The sequence below is a fragment of the Arachis ipaensis genome, chromosome B3 (assembly GCF_059453495.1).
Source record: "Arachis ipaensis isolate K30076 ecotype BB chromosome B3, ASM5945349v1, whole genome shotgun sequence".
Taxonomy (NCBI): domain Eukaryota; kingdom Viridiplantae; phylum Streptophyta; class Magnoliopsida; order Fabales; family Fabaceae; genus Arachis; species Arachis ipaensis.
In genome coordinates, this window is record NC_142438.1 from 111,172,906 (window position 1) to 111,196,296 (window position 23,391).

The following is a 23,391-nucleotide window of genomic DNA, read 5'->3' on the forward strand; positions in this document are numbered from 1 at the left end:
TTTCCCAAGACAACTACTCAATGGAATTAGATCGAGAAGCTTTCTAACAAAATTCAAGAGAAAAGATTGAAGAAGAAGATAAACTATTATTGATTCATTGAATTACAATAGAGCTCCCTAACCCAATGAAAGGGGGTTTAGTGAATCATAGCTCTGAATTCAATTACAAAGAAAAGGAAAACTAGCTAAAAGTGAAAGTAAAAGTTCCTTCTAACTTAACTTCTATCCTATTTATACACTTTCTATATTGAGCTTCAGTTGTGCTTCTTGGGCTTTGAGGCCTCTCCTTGCTTTCCTTTTGCCTTGGGTTTATGATCCATAACCTTGATGAGGTTGTTGATCCAAATCCTGTAACATTTATTGAGCCAACTTAGTGATAATCAAATAATGACACATGACTCAATAAATTGAGATTTCAAACTCATCAATCCTTCAGGCCCAATCCCATAAACCATGATATTCAATTGGGTTTCATACCAAAGTAAGTTTAAGTTAATATTTGTGCTCAAAGACTAACTTAAATCACAATATTTTTGGCCCAGAAACCTTTTCCAAGAGTGGCGTTTAAGTTGTAGTTTAAGCTTAAACTGCAGCTTAAACGCCAGGCACTTCCAGTGAGGCCTTTTGTAGAAGCACGTTTAAGCTTCAGTTAAGGTTAAACTGAAGCTTAAACGTGGAAATGGAAGAAGGTAGCCCTGGAGAGTCATGTAGTCGAACACGTTTAAGCTTCAGTTTAAGGTTAAACTGAAGCTTAAACGTGGAGATAGGAAAGGCAGCCCTGGAGGTCGAACACGTTTAACCTCCAGTTTGAGGTCAAACTGGAGGTTAAACGTGGAAAAGGGTGGAGGCATACTGGAGGTCGAACACGTTTAACCTCCAGTTTGAGGTCAAACTGGAGGTTAAACGTGGAAGCTTGGAATGGTGGCCCTGGAGGTTAAACGTGGAGATGGAGAGAGCAACCCTGGAGTAGAAAAGCTATCGAACACGTTTAAGCTCCAGTTTGAGTCAAACTGGAGCTTAAACGTGGAATGGCTCCCTGGTACTCTTCCTGGTTCTGGCGTTTAACCTCCAGTTTGAGGTCAAACTGGAGGTTAAACGTGGAACTCCTCCCTGGGTGGCATACTCATTCTGGCGTTTAACCTCCAGTTTGAGGTCAAACTGGAGGTTAAACGTGGAATACTCCTTAAGTGAGGCTTTTCATTCTGGCGTTTAACCTCCAGTTTGAGGTCAAACTGGAGGTTAAACTTCAATCCCAGCATTTCTTATCCTTCATGATTTTGGCGTTTAAGCTCCAGTTTAGGCTTAAACTGGAACTTAAACTCCACATGTGATATTCAAGCTTCCTTTATTGATTTTGTTGCTTCCTTGCTTAGCCTCTTCTTCCCTGAAATCATCCAAACAATTGCATCAAAGTCTTGCAAAATTTCATGAGAATTCTTTCATTCATAGCATTTAAGTAATATAACTAAAACTCATGGAATTTGCATCAAAATCATATTGTTTGGATGGTTCATTACTTTGTTCTTCATTTAACCATTTTTGGTTACTTTAAGCTCAAGAAAATGCATAAAACAACTAAAACTAACAGAAAAATGCTAGTGAAACTAGCCTATGATGCCTTGGCATCACAACACCAAACTTAATACTTGCTTGTCCCTAAGCAAGTCCTGAGTTATTTGAGAAGAAAGTATGAAACAGAAAGCAATTACATTGGCTATATTAGCAAGCATTTGAAGTTCATCAGAAGGGTTTTATGCAGAAAGTTGCAGCATCATTTTTTCATACTTATCAGGTAGGATTATCACTTTTTCATTGCATCCATCAAAAATTGCTATGGCCTCTTGTTATTCTTATGTCTTTGGCACTTTTCTCTTCTTTGTTTTTCTTTTCTTTTTCTTAGAGCTTCTTTTGCTCCTTGTTTGCTTAGTGTCATGTGTTTCACAAGCCTTTGGCATTTTCTTTTTCTTATCAGTGCACTACACATATCCACCTTAGGCATTTTAGTTCACATTTCTTCTTGAGACATTGGTGCCCAGCACCTCTTTGTGTGACTAAATGTTTTGTATTTAGGTTGCTCTTGATAATGGACTTTTGGTTGATAATCCCGGGTTAGTTAACCCAAGTTACCAAGTGTTGAAACACTCCTCAGAACCTATTCATCCAAGCATATCCTTAATACATAAACACCACAGGCATTTGTCTCAGAAGTTCAAACCATTGGTACCTAGCTTATTTTCTCAATTTTTTTGCTTTTTGGTTGCCTTTTTCCGTGGCTTTTTCTTTTTCTTTTTCTTTCTTTTTCATGGCCAAAGACATTTATTCATCAAGATCCATAGACAATGTTCACTTTCTACATAAAAAAAATGATAATTCTACACTCTAATTTTAGTGATCTGACTAAACAATCAAGCATGCATACCACCACTTGATTCTACTTGATTTGTCACTAATTTAGCCAAGTTACTTTTGTTCAAACTTTTCTTTTATTTTTTTGGAAACAGAACAAGCATGGCACGCACTTGTTTAAGAAGGTGAAGTTATATCCAAACATCTAGGCATTCACTTTATTCAAGGCAATTAACAAACAGACATACTAAAAAAAACTACACATTCCAGAAAGATTCAACATTTACAGTTTAAACCAGAACACGCATGCTTTTGTTTGCCCTTTTTAAAGAATTAGCAAGGAACAATACCACCTTGTGAAATTCCTTGTTTTCTCTTTGTTGTCAGGAAACAATTTGATTTCTCCTTCTTCTTCCTAAATGTTGCTTCATGCTTTAAGGTTCTTGTTTCCTTTCCTGCAAAGAGTAATGAAGTTGCTTGCTTCTCAAGCACTTGAGTGGTCAGCTCAACTATGTGTGGGTAAGTATCGGATTCTTAGATTGGTGTGTGAACACCAAACTTAGTCTCCCACTTACTTCTCTCTGTTCTTTGAATCCTTGAGTTATCTTGGAATGATGTTGCTACTAAGGGTTTTAAGCATTTCTGTGACTGCTTAGAATAGTTGTTCCTTTCATATAATTCAAAGGTTGTTGTGTTCAGTTGATCTTTATGGTGGAACACCAAACTTAGAGTCACACATTCCCCTTTGACTTATTGATCCATGAATTCATTGTTTGGTGTGAAACACCAAACTTAATTCTTTGCAATGCACAGAAACTACTTTACCCTTTTTATTGAAACAAATAAAAGAAACAGCAACAAGGTATTACCTCAGGTTGGGTTGCCTCCCAACAAGCGCTTCTTTAACGTCATTAGCTTGACGGTCAGCTTCCTCAGTTGAGGTGATATTTAACTTTGTCCTTCTCCTCCACATCTCCCAAGTAATGTTTGAGTCTTTGACCGTTAACAATGAAGGTTCGTTGTGACTTTTCTTCCATGATTTCTACTTGTCCATAATTGGAGACCTTGGTGACAAGGAATGGTCCAGACCACCTTGATTTTAGCTTCCCTGGAAATAGCTTCAGCCTAGAATTGTAGAGCAATACTTTTTGCCCTTCTTCAAATTTCCTTGGGGCTATGTTGCTGTCATGCTTCTTCTTTGCTCTTTCTTTGTAAATTTTGGCATTCTCATAAGCTTCCGCTCTGAATTCTTCCAACTCTTGAATTTGCAACATCCTTCTTTCTCCAGCGGCTTTGTTGTCCAAGTTCAGAAGTTTCAAGGCCCAGTATGCCTTGTGCTCCAACTCCAGTGGCAGATGGCAAGCTTTTCCATATACTAGTTGGTAAGGAGACATTCTAATTGGTGTTTTGAAAGCTGTCCTATATGCCCAAAGAGCATCATCTAGCTTAATCGACCAGTCCTTTCTCGAAGTTCCCACAGTTTTTTCCAGGATTCTTTTGAGTTCTCTGTTAGATATTTCGGCTTGCCCACTTGTCTGTGGATGGTATGGTGTGGCTACCCTGTGTTTGACTCCATATTTTAGGAGCAATGCCTCTAATGGTTTGTTGCAAAAGTGGCTTCCTCCATCACTGATGATTGCTCTTGGAACCCCAAAACGGCAAAAAATGTGTTTTCTGAGGAAGTTCATGACTACCTTATTATCATTGGTTGGAGTTGCTATTGCTTCAACCCATTTAGAGACATAGTCTACTGCCACAAGAATGTAATTATTTGAGTATGAGGAGGGAAAGGGTCCCATGAAATCTATCCCCCATACATCAAACAATTCAAGTTCCAGAATGAATTGTTGTGGCATTTCATTTCTTCTTGGCAGGTTCCCAGCTTTCTGGCATTCATGGCAGTGCTTCACTAATTCTTTTGCATCTTTGAAGATAGTAGGCCAATAAAAACCACACTGCAACACCTTAGCTGCTGTTCTTTCTCCTGCAAAGTGCCCTCCATAAGTGGAGCCATGGCAGTCCCATAAAACTTCCCTTCCTTCTTCCTCGGATATGCATCTTCTGAGTATGCCATCGGAACATTTTTTGAACAAGTATGGTTCGTCCCAGATGAAGTATTTGGCATCATTTACCAATTTCTTCCTTTGATGTTTGTTAAATTCCAAAGGTAAACTCCCAGTGGCCTTGAAGTTTGCTATGTCTGCAAACCAGGGTGCTTTGTGAATTATCATGAGTTGTTCATCAGGAAAGCACTCATTTACATGTGTGCTTCCTTCTTCACATGGTATCCTTGATAAATGATCTGCCACCTTGTTTTCTACACCCTTCTTGTCTTTGATTTCAATGTCAAATTCCTGCAACAAAAGAACCCATCTAATAAGTCTCGGTTTAGATTCTTGTTTAGCAAGCAAATATTTTAAAGCTGAATGATCAGTGAAGACAATGACTTTAGATCCAATGAGATAAGATCTAAATTTTTCAAATGCAAAGACTATTGCCAAGAGTTCTTTTTCAGTGGTTGTGTAATTCCTTTGGTTAGCATTCAAGACTTTACTGGCATAATAAATCACATGTACCAAATTGTCTTTCCTTTGTCCTAACACTGCCCCAATAGCAAGGTCTGATGCATCACACATCAGTTCAAAAGGTAAGTTCCAATCAGGTGGGGCAATGATAGGTGCAGAGGACAGTTTTTGCTTCAAAAGTTCATAGGCTAGCATGCAATTTTTATCAAATACAAAGGGTGTATCAGAGACAAGCAAGTTACTCAAAGGTTTGGCTATTTTAGAAAAGTCTCTAATAAACCTTCTGTAAAAACCAGCGTGTCCCAAAAAGCTCCTAACTGCCTTGACATTACTTGGTGGAGGTAGTTTTTCAATGATTTCCACCTTAGCTCTGTCCACCTCCATGCCTCTATTAGAGATTTTGTGGCCAAGGACTATTCCTTCTGTGACCATGAAATGACACTTTTCCCAGTTTAATACTAGGTTAGTCTCTTGGCACCTCTTAAGCACCAAGGCAAGGTGGTGTAGGCAGCTGGGAAAAGAATCCCCAAACACAGAAAAATCGTCCATGAAGACCTCAATAAATTTTTCAATCATGTCCGAAAAGATGGACAGCATGCATCTTTGGAAAGTGGCAGGTGCATTGCACAATCCAAAGGGCATGCGTCTATAAGCAAAAACTCCATATGGACAAACAAATGATGTTTTCTCTTGATCACTAGGATCAACTACTATTTGGTTGTAGCCCGAATATCCATCCAAGAAGCAATAGTAAGCATGTCCGGCAAGCCTTTCAAGCATCTGATCCATGAATGGGAGTGGGAAATGATCTTTTCTGGTGGCTTCATTGAGCTTCCTGTAGTCTATGCACATCCTCCACCCAGTAACGGTTCTTGTGGGTATGAGTTCGTTCTTCTCATTTGGCACCACAGTTATGCCACCTTTCTTGGGAACTACATGGATGGGACTAACCCATGGGCTATCAGAAATGGGGTAGATTACCCCTGCCTGCCATAACTTCCTGACTTCCTTTTGTACCACTTCTTTCATGACGGGATTCAATCTTCTCTGAGCTTGAATGGAGGGTCTAGCATCTTCTTCTAACAAGATTTTATGCATGCATATGGATGAACTTATCCCCTTCAAATCAGCTAGGGTCCATCCAATGGCATCTTGATGAGTTTGCAGCACCTTGATCAATTCTTCTTCCTGTTCTTGGCTCAAGGCCGAGCTAATGATAACAGGGTGACTCTCATCACTACCCAAGTATGCATACTTGAGATTAGGGGGCAATGCTTTGAGCTCAGGTTTTGGTGCTTCCTTTTCTTCTTTCACTTTCTCTGGCATGCTTAGCATGGTTGTGTCAGCACCCTTGATATCACTAACTTCAATATCCTTGGTGAACTCCTCCTCTGCCACTTCCTTTATTGTTTCCTCAAAAGTTTCTTGTACTGCAATGTCTACTACATCAACCCTCATGCATTCCCTTAGTGATTCTGATGGATAGCTCATTGCCTTGAATACATTAAACACCAATTTCTCATCATGTAGTCTAAGAGTGAGTTCACCCTTTTGTACATCTATGATGGCTCCAGCAGTAGCTAGGAAGGGTCTTCCCAGAATTATTGAAGCTTTGGCTTCTTCCTCCATATCTAACACTACAAAATCAGCAGGAAATATAAATTCTCCCACTTTCACCAACAAATCCTCAACTATCCCATGAGGGAATTTAAAAGTTCGATCTGCCAATTGGAGGGCCATTCTTGTTGGTTTGGCTTCCTCAATCTTCATTCTTCTCATCATTGTTAGCGACATCAAATTGATGCTAGCCCCTAAGTCACACAAGGCCTTCTCCACCATGACTTCTCCTATGATGCAGGGGATTTGGAAACTGCCTGGGTCCTTCAATTTCTGAGGCAATTTGTGCTGAATGATGGCACTGCATTCTTCAGTTAACAACACAGTTTCCTCATTTCTCCAGCTTCTCTTCTTGGTCATTAATTCTTTTAAGAATTTTGCATAGAGTGGCATTTGCTCTATTGCCTCAGCAAAGGGAATGTTGATTTGAAGCTTCTTGAAAATCTCCAAGAACCTGGAGAATTGGCCATCCTTTTCACTTTTCATCAAACGTTGAGGATAAGGTGCTTTAGGTGTGTAAGGCTTCAAGACCTCTTTTTCTTTTTCTTTTGTTGCAAACGGTGTAACAGATTGTCCTTGTTCTTTGTCTTTCACATTTTCCTTTGCTTTATCCTCTGTGGTTTCCCTTGAAATCTCCTTTAGATTCTTTCCACTTCTGAGGGTTATGGCCTTACATTCCTCCCTTGCAATAGCCTTGGCAGCATGAGAACCGCTTGTCCCAGGGGCTTGCTTAGTCAAATACAAAATTTGATTTTCTAACTTCTGGATGGCAGCTCCTTGGTTTTGCAAGTTAGAATTTACTTCTTCCTTAAAAGCTTTCAATTCAATTATGTCTTGGCTCATGGTTGCAAGCATTCCTTCTATCCGATTTAATTGATCTTGAAATTGTTGGTTCGGATTAGGTTGGGTATGTTGATTATTTTGGCCATGATATGATGGTTGGGGGTAAGTGTTTTGTGTGGCTTGGTATGATCTTTGGTTGGAGTTTTGGTATGTGGAATTGTTATGTTGGTTGTGGTTGTAAGGTTTGTGGTTTTGTGGTTGGGTTTGTTGGTTTCCCCACCCAAAGTTTGGGTGGTTTCTCCAGCCTGGGTTGTAAGTGTTGGAATGTGGATCATATGATTGCCTTTGTTGGTTTCCCACATAGTTAACCTCATCCCAATCACCTCCTTCAATGCCTACTTCCTCTTGATCTTGTGTGTGTATTGCAGCCACTTGCTTTGTTTCTAATTGCCTGGTAAGCTCTGCTAGTTGCTTGGCAAACACCTTGTTTTGGGCTAGAATTGTATCAACCTGGTTCAGCTCCATGACTCCCTTAGTGTTGTGCCTTTCTGATGCATAGTAGTACTCATTCTCAGCCACTGTCTCGATCACTTCAATGGCTTCTTCCACAGTCTTTTTCCTGTTCAATGAACCTCCTGATGAATGGTCTACAGCCTTCCTTGATTCATAAGAGAGCCCATCATAGAAGATGTGCAGTTGCACCCAATCATGGAACATGTTTGGTGGGCACTTCCTTGTCAAGTCCTTGAATCTCTCCCATGCCTCGTAGAGAGTTTCACCATCTTGTTGTCTAAAAGTCTGAACCTCAGATCGAAGCCTATTGACCTTTTGTGGAGGGTAGAAACGTGCCAGAAACTTGCTTTCCACCTCATCCCATGTTGTTAGACTCCCCCTTGGGAATGATTCCAGCCACTTAGCTGCTTTGTCCCTAAGTGAAAATGGGAACAAAAGCAGTTTATAGGCATCTTCCTGGACTCCATTGGACTTCACAGTGTCACAAATTCTCAGGAATTTTGTGAGATGTTGGTTTGGGTCTTCATTAGCACTTCCTCCAAAGGAACAATGATTTTCCACAAGTGATATTAGCTGTGGCTTGAGCTCAAAATTGTTGGCCTGAATGGGTGGTTTCTGGATGCTACTACCACAATTCCCAGAGGTTGGGTTTATGTATGAACTAAGAACCCTCCTCTCAGGGATGGCATCGTTTCCATCAGCTCTCTCATGGTTGTGAACTTCTCTATCCATGTTGAGATCTAAAGCTTCCTCAAAATTGTCCTCAGATTCTCCTTCAGATTCCTCTTCTCCCACTACTCTCTTCCCTCTTGCTTCCCTTCTAAGTCTATGAAGGGTCCTCTCTGGTTCGGTATATGGAGGAGTTGATGTCTCTCCTCTCCTACCTGTCATACACGAACACAGCTCAAACACAAACAAGTGAAATACTCTTGGTTAATGGAAGAGTATGGTTAGCTCAATTGAGGAATTAATTCAAACAGTTAGTGAGTCAGTGAGTTAGTTGCATGAGTTTAAAGGCATAAAGAAGGAAAGCATGTAACCAAGTGCAGAAATTAAAATTCAACAAGTATCTTGAACAGAATTAACAAAGCAAGAGAAAATTGCTCAATCTAGTTAGCTTCCAATTTGAGAATTGTCAATCGAAAACCAATCCCCGGCAACGGCGCCATAAACTTGATGCGCATAAACGTGTTATGCTACGATTTAGGAAATTGCACGATCGGCAAAATTCCTTCCGGCAAGTGCACCGGTTATCGTCGTCAAGTAAAAACTCACAATAGAGTGAGGTCGAATCCCACAAGGATTGGTTGAGTGAGCAATTCGGATTAGAAGTGTGTTCTAGTTGAGCGGAATCAAGATTTGAGATGAGAATTGCGGAATGTAAAATTGGCGGGAAAAGTAAATGACAAGAAAATTAAATGGCTGAATCTTAAATTGCATGAATTAAAGAGCAGAATGTAAATTGCTGAAATTAAAAGGGAATGGGGGTGATTGCATGAATTGAGTTGCAGAATGTAAAGAGAAAGGGGAAATCAGAAATGGGGAATTCATTGGGTTATAGGAGATATTGAGATCTCCGAATCAAAACATGTTTATCTCTTCCTCAACCAATGCGTTCATTAAATTTTGCTTGGCAATCTTATATGATTGGATCCCAATTCCTTGGCTCACCAATGCTCTCTAAAAACAAACAAATTCCCAATCCCTTGGTTTAAATGTTCATAAGAAGAGATGATGCTTGATCACTGATTATACCACACAATTTCATGAACCACAATTTGGTAGGATTACATGTCACAATATCCATCCAAACCCCAATCCAATCCACTGTGAGAAAGCTTCTCTAGCATGAATCCTCCATTCCTTTCCCAAGGCTCCGAAGGATTCCAAGTATGAGTAGTTTCTTTCCCAAGACAACTACTCAATGGAATTAGATCGAGAAGCTTTCTAACAAAATTCAAGAGAAAAGATTGAAGAAGAAGATAAACTATTATTGATTCATTGAATTACAATAGAGCTCCCTAACCCAATGAAAGGGGGTTTAGTGAATCATAGCTCTGAATTCAATTACAAAGAAAAGGAAAACTAGCTAAAAGTGAAAGTAAAAGTTCCTTCTAACTTAACTTCTATCCTATTTATACACTTTCTATATTGAGCTTCAGTTGTGCTTCTTGGGCTTTGAGGCCTCTCCTTGCTTTCCTTTTGCCTTGGGTTTATGATCCATAACCTTGATGAGGTTGTTGATCCAAATCCTGTAACATTTATTGAGCCAACTTAGTGATAATCAAATAATGACACATGACTCAATAAATTGAGATTTCAAACTCATCAATCCTTCAGGCCCAATCCCATAAACCATGATATTCAATTGGGTTTCATACCAAAGTAAGTTTAAGTTAATATTTGTGCTCAAAGACTAACTTAAATCACAATATTTTTGGCCCAGAAACCTTTTCCAAGAGTGGCGTTTAAGTTGTAGTTTAAGCTTAAACTGCAGCTTAAACGCCAGGCACTTCCAGTGAGGCCTTTTGTAGAAGCACGTTTAAGCTTCAGTTAAGGTTAAACTGAAGCTTAAACGTGGAAATGGAAGAAGGTAGCCCTGGAGAGTCATGTAGTCGAACACGTTTAAGCTTCAGTTTAAGGTTAAACTGAAGCTTAAACGTGGAGATAGGAAAGGCAGCCCTGGAGGTCGAACACGTTTAACCTCCAGTTTGAGGTCAAACTGGAGGTTAAACGTGGAAAAGGGTGGAGGCATACTGGAGGTCGAACACGTTTAACCTCCAGTTTGAGGTCAAACTGGAGGTTAAACGTGGAAGCTTGGAATGGTGGCCCTGGAGGTTAAACGTGGAGATGGAGAGAGCAACCCTGGAGTAGAAAAGCTATCGAACACGTTTAAGCTCCAGTTTGAGTCAAACTGGAGCTTAAACGTGGAATGGCTCCCTGGTACTCTTCCTGGTTCTGGCGTTTAACCTCCAGTTTGAGGTCAAACTGGAGGTTAAACGTGGAACTCCTCCCTGGGTGGCATACTCATTCTGGCGTTTAACCTCCAGTTTGAGGTCAAACTGGAGGTTAAACGTGGAATACTCCTTAAGTGAGGCTTTTCATTCTGGCGTTTAACCTCCAGTTTGAGGTCAAACTGGAGGTTAAACTTCAATCCCAGCATTTCTTATCCTTCATGATTTTGGCGTTTAAGCTCCAGTTTAGGCTTAAACTGGAACTTAAACTCCACATGTGATATTCAAGCTTCCTTTATTGATTTTGTTGCTTCCTTGCTTAGCCTCTTCTTCCCTGAAATCATCCAAACAATTGCATCAAAGTCTTGCAAAATTTCATGAGAATTCTTTCATTCATAGCATTTAAGTAATATAACTAAAACTCATGGAATTTGCATCAAAATCATATTGTTTGGATGGTTCATTACTTTGTTCTTCATTTAACCATTTTTGGTTACTTTAAGCTCAAGAAAATGCATAAAACAACTAAAACTAACAGAAAAATGCTAGTGAAACTAGCCTATGATGCCTTGGCATCACAAAGCTGATAGATATGGTGGATCCCCTTGTAATTACCAACAAGCCCCACCCTGTGCTTATGAACTACCTCCCCAACATACCTTTGAACCACCATACTCACAAGCCCCTTTCCACCATTCACCTTCATATGACCCTTACCATCATCCACTATACCAACCACCTTATGAGCCATATGAACCATATCTAGAACCACCCCAACCTCAACCCAATTACTCCCAAGAACCACCACCTCCATATATACCATGTCAATATCCATCACCCCAAGAATCAACGGAGCAACTCAAGGAAACACTTGAAAAATTTAATGCCACACTTCATCAATTGAATCAAGCAATAAATCAATTAGCTTCCTGACGTTCAGACACTCAAGGAACCCCATGGCTTCATGTGGACAATCTAATGAAGAACTTAGCATGAAAAAGATACTAGAAACTCTAGTGGACAGTACGGAGCATGACTTTGTACTGAAACAAGTGGATGAAGCTGTAATTATTGAAAAGGAAGAAGTAGTTGAAGACTTGGGAGATGCTGAACCTCCATGGGAAAGTCAAGACATAGAACCTCCTTCCAAGGCAATTGAAATTGATGCTAAGGGGGTGTACAACCTCTAAGGCATATCATGATTAAGGACTTGGAAGAGCTCGGTCAAGAGATGGAGATTAAAGAAGAAGAAGCACAGCCTCCCATGCCCTTGGTAAGTAATGAAGAAGAGATTGAATTGGAAGAAGGCTACCAAGAGGAAGAAGTTGAAATCAAAGAAGTTTGCAAAGAGGTGGAAGTTGTCAAAGAGCACAAGGGAGTGGAGCTTGAAATCACCTTGCCAAAGTTATTGGAGACCCCTCCCCCTAAGTTGCCATCATCCTTCACAACATTCAAGTGGGTAAAATTCATATCCCTTAGCTTTCTAATCCCACTTGAATATGGGCTGCTGGAGACGGATGGTCAACTTAGAGCTCTTTGTGGCATTAAGAGTAAGAGGAAGATGGCCAGTGGTAATAATTGTCTTGCAAGGTTCATTATGGTTGGAAGCTTTAAGTTTAAACGCAAAGGTTGGTATAAAGCTCAACTGAATGGGTCTAGGAAGCTGTTTGGATGTCTCAGTGAGAATTCCGACTGTTCACCACCCAAGTGGAAAAATGATGATCAACAAGAAGATGGGTGCAAAGGCAAGGTCTGGGACCCTGGAATTCAATCTAGAAATCAGCACTCTTGGGGCCTTGTCACTTGCTTTAACTTACTTGAAGGCTTTCTACGCCTATTTTGGGATCCCGAAGGTTACTGGAAGTACAAACACTGGTGGAGATTCCTGGATGAATATAAGCATAAGCCACCATAACAGGGAGCTCACCAAATGTCCAACTTAAGGACTTTAACTAAAAGTGCTAGGTGGGAGACAACCCACCATGGTATGATCGTTCCTTTTTTATTTTTTTTAGTTTTATTTGTTTTCAAGTTTTATTTTATTTTATTATATTGAACCTGAAGTTTTGCATCACATTCATATTAGCACTACATTCTGCATTTTTTTTCAGATTAAAAAAAAAACAGAGATTTTTGCACGCGACGTGACAGCGTCGCCGACGCGTCCGCGTCGTATGTGCCTCAGGAAGAAAAAGTAATCGAACAGAGAGTCACGCGAGAGCGTGGCTGGAGGTGTGCCAGTGGCACAAATCGTCCCACATGACCGCGTCGCTGACGCATCCGCGTCGAGTGGGAATACTGGCCTCCCACGCGACCGCGTCACTCATGCGGTCGTGTGACCAGGATTTCGACGTAAAAAAGGTGCACAGCCGAAAATTGTGCTAGAGTGGTGCTGGACTGGCGCTGGGCGTGCAGTCCCTCTCATGCGAACGTGTACCCCACGCGTCCGCGTCGTATCCCAATAATTGGCCACTCACGCGATCGCATGACCCACGCGATCGCGTCACCCAAAATTTGGCACTAATATGATTTTGAACAGAGAGTTGTGCGAGCGCGAGGCTGCCTTCGCGCTAGTAGCATAAACTGTGTCACGCGACCGCGTGACCGACATGACCGCGTCAATCCGTATAAATGCAAGTCACGCGACCGCGTGCCCCACGCGTCCGCGTCGCTTGCGCCGCACATTTTATCCTAATTTGCCAAATATCTTATCTTTTCTTCCCCAATCCTAATTTTTCCTCCCTCCTCACTTACTTACTTCTTCTTCATCCTTTTAACTTCTCATCCTTTTTCACTTACATTTTATTTCATTTAATTTATTTGCATACTTTCATTCATTGCATATTTTTATTTTTCTAAATTTATTATTTTACCATTGGTGTTCAAATGTTCTTATTCAACTGTTACATCTTTTCTGGTATTTTCTTGGTGCTTAGTGACTTGTTTCATTCTTATTGAGTAATATTATTTAAATCAATGCCAATCTTTTATATCTGTATTACTCTTGCATTGACATGAATTTATATTATCTCTCCTTCCCCACTCTCTTCTCCATTGTTGCAAATTTTGCACCACTGGTATGCCATGGCTTCTATTGATTTCTCACGTACATGTTGAAGCTTCCATGTAAATGAGACCTTTTTATTTGGCACTAACCAACCCATACTTCATTTATTTTTTTATCTCTATTTTTAGGTTACTTTTCTTCCCTTTTTCTTTCAGGATGGCCACCCGGAAGGGAACTGGAAGACATTTACATGGGGAAACAAGACAAGTCCATCTGCATAATCTTTGGAGAAAAGCATCAGTTGTAGCAGCCCATCCACTTGTACATCTTAGCATGCACCGAGGACGGTGCAATCTTTAAGTGTGGGGAGGTCGATACCGATCTTCATGGGATAGTATTTTCTTCTCAACACCAATATTTTATTTTCTTTGTTAATTGCTGCATTTGCATATTTAATTGCATATTTGTTTGATTTTTTGCATATTTTACCACTTGGTTGAAGTAATATTTTCTTTTTCAAGAAACCTTTTAGAGCATTTCAATAATTTGAATAAAATTTAATGTTACACTTGTTTGAAGAAATATTATATTTTGAACATGGTTTTTGAGCCAAAGAACACACAACCTGTGAGATTTTGAGCTTATTTACATGGTTACATTAATTAACCATAAATTTTTATTCTTGTGTGTTTTCTTCTCTATAACTGCAATCTAGATTTTGTTCCAGTCTATATGTCCATTATTTAGTATATTTACATGCTTGCATATGATTGAGGCCATTATTTGATTTTTTACTCACTTATCCCAAATAAGCCTACCCTTTCAATCACCTTTGTTTGCCACCTTGAGCCTTTTAAATCCTATTTATTCTATATTTTACCACATCACTAGCCTTAAGCAGAAAAATAAATTAAATACTCCAATTGAATCTTTGGTTAGCTTAAGATAGAGATTGTGCATCAACTAAGTGTGGGAAAATTGTGGGAACATGGATTAATAAGGGAATGTATCATGTTTCTAATTTATTTAAATATTGAGAATTTGGGAACCTACTCATGTAAAACTAGAAAAAAATAAAAAAATCTGTATGTATTGATAAGTTATGTTTGCTTTTATGATTCAAAAAAAATAAAAAAATTTAATAAATAAATAAGGGGACAAAGTTACCCCAATAATTAAGTTTAATAAAAGATCAATGCACATGTGATAAAAATTAAAGAAAATTTGGTACATGAGTATGAGAATTATACAAAAGTGGGAATTATGGGTAGCTAGGCATGAATTTAAAAGTATATAGAGTATATGTATATTAGGTAAGAGCTTAGGTTAGTCAAAGATTCATGTTATATCTCACTTGGCCATACATGTACCCTTACCTTTACCTCAGCCCCATTACAACCCTAAAAAGACCTCATGATGTTTGCATTGATATGCTAAATATTTTTTGATTGGTTAGATGAAGAACAAAGTTTAGAAAGCATGACTAGGGAAGAGTAGAGTGATTGACCCTAGACACTTGAGAGACTAGAGTGATATACACTATCAGTAAGGGTTCAATGCTTGATTCTATGTTCCCTGCTTTCATGAGCTGTCTTCTTACAAGTTTACTTGTCTTTTATTGTATAATTTGAATTAGTGAAATCTGATTTATGTATATTCTTGGAGAATTTGATTTACTTTTAACCAAGTAGGTAGAAACATTTGCATGTAGTTGCATTCATATAGATAGGTTGTATTTCATACATTCTACCACTCCTCTTCATTCTTTATAGCTTCTCTTGAGCTTAGCATGAGGACATGCTAATGTTTAAGTGTGGGGAGGTTGATAAACCACTATTTTATGGTTTATCTTGTGCTCAATTGAGTGGTTTTTATCAACTCTTTACCCACTTATTCATATTATTTGCATGGTTTTACATTTGCCTTCCTAATTATGTGCTTTGATTGAAAACATGCTTCTTTGGCCTTAAGTTCCCTATGTTTAATCCTCTCTTATTACCATTAGATGTCTTGATATGTGTGTTAAGTGATTTCAGAGATTACAGGGCAGGAATGGCTCAAAGGATGGAAAGGAAGCATGCAAAAGTGGAAGGAATACAAGAAGTTGGAGAAATTGCTAAGCTGTCCAGCCTGACCTCTTCGCACTCAAACAGCTATAACTTTAGCTACAGAGGTCTAAATGACGCGGTTCTAGTTGCGTTGGAAAGCTAACGTCCGGAGCTTCGATTTGATATATAATATGCTATAGTTGCCCTGACGCTAGGCGACGCGAACGCGTGCTCCACGCGGCTGCGTCGCAGTGACGAATCAGCGTGTTTGAATTCGCAACCAACGAATTCTGGGCTGTTTCTGACCCAGTTTGCGGCCTAGAAAACACATATTAGAGGCTATAAAGTGAGAGAATCCATTCATTCAAAAAAAGCTCACAGTTCATAATTATTAGGATTTAGATGTAGTTTTTAGAGAGAGGTTCTCTCCTCTCTCTTAGGATTTAGTTTTAGGATTTAAGATTATTTCTTCTTCTTCGCAGGTTCAATGTTCCTTTACTTTAAGCTTCCCTTCTACTTTTATTCATTTCATTACTTTAGTTGATTATTTGATGTTGCCAATTTGGTTTACAGATTCCTATGTTCAATTTAACTTTCTATTTAATATAATTTGAGGTATTTCAGTTTATGGTTATTTTATTAAATGCTTTTAATTTAATTTAGAATTTTCCTTTTTTGCTTTGGTTAATTAATTGGTGACGCTTGAGTTATTAAACTCATTGTTGATTGAAAATTAGAATTCTTCAAGAATTAATTCGAGTTCCACTAACTCTAACTTTTCCCAAGGAAAGACTAGGACTTGAGGAATCAGAATTAATTCATCCACTGAAGTTACCTTCATAGTTAGAGGTTAACAAAGTGGGAGAAAAATCCAATTCTCATTACAATTGATAAGGATAACCAGGATAGGACTTCTAGTTTTCATACCTTGCCAAGAGTTTTATTATCTATTTAATTTAATACAATTTACTTTCTTGCCATTTACTATTCTCGCTTTTTATCTTATACATTAAAAACCCCCAATTTACAAACTCATAACCAATAATAAGAATACCTCCCTACAATTCCTTGAGAAGACGACCCGAGGTTTAAATACTTCGGTTATCAATTTATTTAGGGGTTTGTTATTTGTGACAACCAAAATGTTTGTAAGAAAGGTTGATTGCTTGGTTTAGTAACTATACTTGCAACGAGAGTTTACTATAACCTCTAAACCATCAATCTTCCGCTCTTCAAGCAAGTTGCCAAGTACCTTTGAGCAATCATGAAGCTTAATGCCAAGTTATTTGGTGATAAGACTTGGGAGGATGAACCCCCCTTGCTCACCAAAAAACTAGATGACTTGACTAGGCAGAGATTACCTCAGAAGAGACAGGATCTTGGAAAGTTCTCAATACCTTGTACCATAGGCACCATGACCTTTGAGAAGGCTCTGTGTGACCTGGGGTCAAGTATAAACCTCATGCCGCTCTCTGTAATGGAGAAGCTGGGGATCCTTGAGGTACAAGCTGCAAGAATCTCACTAGAGATGGCAGACAATTCAAGGAAACATGCTTATGGACTTGTAGAGGATGTCTTGGTAATGGTTGAAGGCCACTACATCCCTGCTGATTTCATAATCCTAGACACTGAGAAGTGTATGGATGAATCCATCATCCTTGGCATACCCTTCCTAGCCACAGCAAAAGCTGTGATTGATGTTGACAGAGAAAAATTGGTCCTTCAAGTGAATGAGGACTCCCTTGTGTTTAAAGCTCAAAGATCTCCCTCTGTAACTATGGAGAGGAAGCATGAAAAGCTTCTCTCAATGCAGAGTCAAATAGAGCCCCCACATTCAAACTCTAAGTTTGGTGTTGGGAGGCCATCACCATGCTCTGAGTATCTGTGAGGCTCCATGAGAGTCTACTGTCAAGCTATTGACATTAAAGAAGTGCTTGTTGGGAGGCAACCCAATTTTATTATATCTATTTATTTTCTATTGTTATTTTATGTTTTCTGTAGGTTGATGATCATGTGAAGTCACAAAAACAACTGAAAAAGAAAAAACAGAATGAAAAATAGTATTAAAAATAGCACACCTTAGAGGAGAAGATTATTGGCATTTAAACGCTAGTAAGGGTAGCAGAATGGGCGTTAAATGCCCAGTCTGGCACCATTCTGTGCTTTTAACGCCAGAAAGGGGCACAGAACTGGCGTTTAACGCTAGAAATGGGCACAGAGCTGGCGTTTAAACGCCAGAAAGGGGAGAAAAGCTGGCATTAAACACCAAAAATGGGCAGCAACCTGGCGTTTAACGCCAGGATTGGCAACCAAGGGGGCGTTTACACGCCAACATGGTGCAGGGATGAGAAATCCTTGACACCTTAGGATCTGTGGATCCTACAGGATCCCCACCTACCTCATCTCTCTCTTCTTCACACCTTGCCCAAATACCCTTCACCAATCACCTCAATACCTCTTCCCCAAAAACCCCTCACCTATCAAATCCTACCCTCTTCTCCATAATCTCTTCACCAATCCACATCCATCCATCATAAAACCCCACCTACCTCACCATTCAAATTTAAACCACTTTCCCTCCTAAACCCACCCATACATGGCCGAACCTTACCCCTCTCTCCACTCCTATATAAACCGATCTTCACTCCTTCATTTTTAAACCTCATACACACAACTCACCCCCTTGGTTGAACCACTAAACCCCCCTCCATCTCCTCTATTTCATCTTCTTCTACTCTCTTCTTTCTTCTTTGACAAGCAAACCTTCTAAGTTTGGTGTGGGAAAATCTAAAGCTTTTTGTTTTTCCATAACCATTTATGGCACCAAAGGCCGGAGAAACCTCAAGAAAGAGGAAAGGGAAGGCGAAAGCTTCTACCTCCGAGTCATGGGAGCTGGAGAGATTCATCTCAAAGGTCCATCAAGACCACTTGTATGAAGTTGTGGCCAAGAAGAAGGTGATCCCGGAGGTCCCTTTCAAACTCAAAAAGGGTGAATATCTGGATATCCGACATGAGATTCGAAGAAGAGGTTGGGAAGTTCATACCAACCCTATTCAACAAGTCAGAATCTTATTGGTTCAAGAGTTTTATGCCAATGCATGGATCACCAAGAAACATGATCAAAGTGTGAACCCGGACCCAAAGAATTAGCTTACAATGGTCCGGGGGAAATGCTTAGATTTTAGTCCGAAAAATGTAAGGTTGGCATTCAACTTGCCCATGATGCAAGGAGATGCACGCTCCTACACTAGAAGGGTCAACTTTGATCAAAGGTTGGACCAAGTCCTCATAGACATTTGTGAAGAGGGCACTCAATGTAAGAGAGATTCAAGAGGGAAGCCAGTTCAACTAAGAAGGCATGACCTCAAGCCCGTGGCTAGGGGATGTTGGAGTTCATCCAACGCTCAATCATTCCCACTAGTAACCCGTCTGAAGTTACTATAGACCGGGCTATCATGATCCATAGCATCATGATTGGAGAGGAAGTAGAAGTTCATGAGGTTGTATCCCTAGAACTCTACAAGGTGGCAGACAAGTCCTCTACTTTGGCAAGGTTAGCCTTCCCTCATCTTATTTGTCACCTCTGCAATTCAGCTGGAATTGACATAGAGGAAGACATCCTCATTGATGAGGACAAGCCCATCACTAAGAAAAGGATGGAGCAAACAAGAGAGTCCATTCATGGACAAGAGCATGAGAAAATTCCTCATCATGAAATCCCTGAGATGCCTCAAGGGATGCATTTTCCTCCACAAAACTATTGGGAGCAAATCAACACCTCCCTAGGAGAATTAAGTTCCAATATAGGACAACTAAGGGTGGAGCACCAAGAGCATTCCATCTTCCTCCATGAAATTAGAGAAGACCAAAGAGTTATGAGAGAGCAGCAACAAGGGCAAGGAAGAGACATTGAGGAGCTCAAGCACTCCATAATATCGTCAAGAGGAAGAATAAGCCGTCATCACTAAGGTGGACCCGTTCTTTAATTTCCTTGTTCTTATTTTTCTGTTTTCAAAAATTATGCTTTATGTTTATTTATGTTTGTGTCTTACTACATGATCATTAGTGTCTTAGTGTCTATGCCTTAAAGCTATGAATGTCATATGAATCCATCACCTTTCTTAAATGAAAAATTTTTTAATTAAAGAAAAAGAAGTACATGAATTTCAAATTTTAAATAGTTTAATTATTTTGATGTGGTGGCAATACTTTTTGTTTTCTGAATGAATGATTGAACAGCGCATATTTTTGAATTTATTTTTCATGAATGTTAAAATTGTTGGCTCTTGAGAGAATTATAAAAAACGAGAAATGTTATTTGATAATCTGAAAAATCATAAAATTGATTTTTGAAGCAAGAAAAAGCAGTGAAAAGCTTGCGAAAAAAATGGTGAAAAAAAAAGAAGAAGAAAAGAAAAAGCAAGCAGAAAAAGCCAATAGCCCTTTAATCTAAAAGGCAAGGGTAAAATAAAAAGGATCCAAGGCTTTGAGCATCAGTGGATAGGAGGGCCCACAGGAATAAAATCCTGGCCTAAGCGGCTAAATCAAGCTGTCCCTAACCATGTGCTTGTGGTGTGAAGGTGTCAAGTGAAAGGCTTGAGACTGAGCGGTTAAAGTCGTGGTCCAAAGCAAAAAGAGTGTGCTTAAGAGCTCTGGATACCTCTAATTGGGGACTCTAGCAAAGCTGACTCACAATCTAAAAAGGTTCACCCAGTTATGTGTCTGTGGCATTTATGTATCCGGTGGTAATATTGGAAAACAAAATGCTTAGGGTCACGGCCAAGACTCATAAAGTAACTGTGTTCAAGAATCAACATACTAAACTAGGAGAATCAATAACACTATCTAAATTCTGAGTTCCTATAGATGCCAATCATTCTAAACTTCAAAGGATAAAGTGAAATGCCAAAACTATTCAGAAGCAAAAAGCTAATAGCCCCGCTCATCTAATTAAGACTGATCTTCATAGATGTTATCGGAATTTATTGTATATTCTCTTCTTTTTATCCTACTTTGTTTTTAGTTGTTTGGGGACAATCAACAATTTAAGTTTGGTGTTGTGATGAGCGGATAATTTATACGCTTTTTGGCATTATTTTTAGTATGTTTTTAGTATATTTTAGTTACTTTTTATTATATTTTTATTAGTTTTTAAATAAAAATGACATTTCTGGGCTTTACTATGAGTTTGTGTATTTTTCTGTGATTTCAGGTATTTTCTGGCTGAAATTGAGGGACATCAGCAAAAATCTGATTCAGATGCTGAAAAAGGACTGCAGATGCTGTTGGATTCTGACCACCTTGCACTCGAAGTGGATTTTCTGGAGCTACAGAAGCCCAATTGGCGTGCTCTCAATTGCGTTAGGAAGTAGACATCCTGGGATTTTCAGCAATATATAATAGTCCATACTTTGCCCAAGATTTGATGGCCCGAACCGGCGTTCTAAGTCAGCATAAAAATTCTGGCGTCAAAACGCCAGAACTGGCATAAAAGCTGGAGTTAAATGCCTAAACTGGCACAAAAGCTGGCGTTTAACTCCAGAAACAGCCTATGTATGTGAAAGCTTCTATTCTCATCCCAAGCACACACCAAGTGGGCCCTTAAGTGGATTTATGCACCATTTACTCATTTCTATAAACCCTAGGCTACTAGTTTTCTATAAATAGGACCTTTTGCTATTGTATTTTCATCTTAGAATCTTTAGTTCATCTTTTGATCTCTTGATCACGTTTTGGGGGCTTGCCTCATGGCCATGCCTAGACCTTTTGTTCTTATGTATTTTCAACGGTGGAGTTTCTACATCCCATAGATTAAGGTGTGGAGCTCTGCTGTTCTTCATGAATTAATGCAAAGTACTATTATTTTTCTATTCAACTCAAGCCTATTTCTTCTCTAAGATATTCATTCACACTCAAGAACATGATGAATGTGATGATTATGTGACACTCATCACTATTCTCACCTATGAACGCGTGCCTGACAACCACTTCTGTTCTACATGCAAACAAGCTTGAATGTGTATCTCTTGAGTTTCTAATCTAATATTAAAACCTTCGTGGTATAGGCTACAATTATTGGCAACATTCTTGAGATCCGGAAAGTTTAAACCTTGTGTGTGGTATTCTGAGTAGGATCTGGGATGGGATGACTGTGACGAGCTTCAAACTCGTGAGTGTTGGGCATAGTGACAGACGCAAAAGGATTAATGGATCCTATTCCAACATGATCGAGAACCGACAGATGATTAGCCGTACGGTGACAGCGCATTTGGACCATTTTCACTGAGAGGACGAGAGGTAGCCATTGACAACGGTGAAACCCAACATAAAGCTTGCCATGGAAATGAGTATGAATGATTGGATGAAGACAATAGGAAAGCAGAAGTTTAGGAGGAACAAAGCATCTTCATACGCTTATCTGAAATTCTTCCCAATGAATTACATAAGTATCTCTATCTTATTTTACATTTTATTCATCTTTTAATTATCAATTCTCCATAACCATTTGAATCCGCCTGACTGAGATTTACAAGATGACCATAGCTTGCTTCAAGCCGACAATCTTCGTGGGATCGACCCTTACTCACGTAAGGTTTATTACTTGGATGACCCAGTGCACTTGCTGGTTAGTTGCGCGGAGTTGTGACAAAGAGTTGAGATTAAAATTGTGCGTACCAAGATGTTGGCGCCATTGATGATCACAATTTCGTGCACCAGATAACTTAGAAGAAAGGAGTTTTTGAGATTGATACTCTGAATGCCATATTGGCTCAGAACAAAATATTGACTCAGCAAGTCAATATGATTTCTCAGAGTCTGACTGAAATGCAAGTTGCATCAGGCAGTACTAAAGAAGCCTCCCCTGAAGGAGAAGCTTATGACCCTAAGAATCCTACAATGGAAGAGGTGAACTACATGGGAGAATCCTATAGAAACACCTATAATCCTTCATGGAGGAATCATCCAAATTTCTCATGGAAGGATCAACAGAAGACTAATCAAGGTTTCAATAATAATGGTGGGAGAAATAGGTTTGGCAATAGCAAGCCTTTTCCATCATCTTCTGAGCAACAGACAGAGAATTCTAAGCAGAGCCACTCTGACTTGGCAACCATAGTCTCTGATCTATCTAAGACCACTCTCAGTTTCATGACTGAAAAAAGGTCCTCCATTAGAAATTTGGAGGCACAAGTGGGTCAACTGAGTAAAAGAGTTACTGAAATCCCTCCTAGTACTCTCCCAAGCAATACAGAAGAGACTCCAAAGAGAGAGTGCAAGGCCATCAATATACCCAACATGGCCGAACCTGGAGAGGAGGAAGAGGCAGTGATTTCCAAAAAGGAAGACCTCAATGGACGTTCACTGGCCACTAAGGAGTTCCCCAATGAGGAACCAAAGGAATCTGAGGCTCATATAGAGACCATAGAGATTCCACTGAACTTACTATTGCCATTCATGAGCTCTGATGAGTATTCTTCCATTGAAGAGGATGAAGATATTATTGAAGAGCAAGTTACTCAGTATCTAGGAGCAATCATGAAGCTGAATGCCAAGTTATTTAGTAATGAGACTTGGAAGGATGAACCTCCATTGCTCAT

At 39.4% G+C, this 23,391-nt stretch overlaps 1 non-coding gene across 1 annotated transcript; it reads left to right on the forward strand.

The window, feature by feature from the left end:
• The first annotated feature begins 7,986 nt into the window (after window positions 1–7,986).
• On the forward strand, window positions 7,987–8,090 carry LOC148572039 (small nucleolar RNA R71). Its single transcript, XR_015880415.1, has one exon. It is a non-coding gene; the product is annotated as a small nucleolar RNA R71 (small nucleolar RNA).
• Window positions 8,091–23,391: the final 15,301 nt, after the last annotated feature.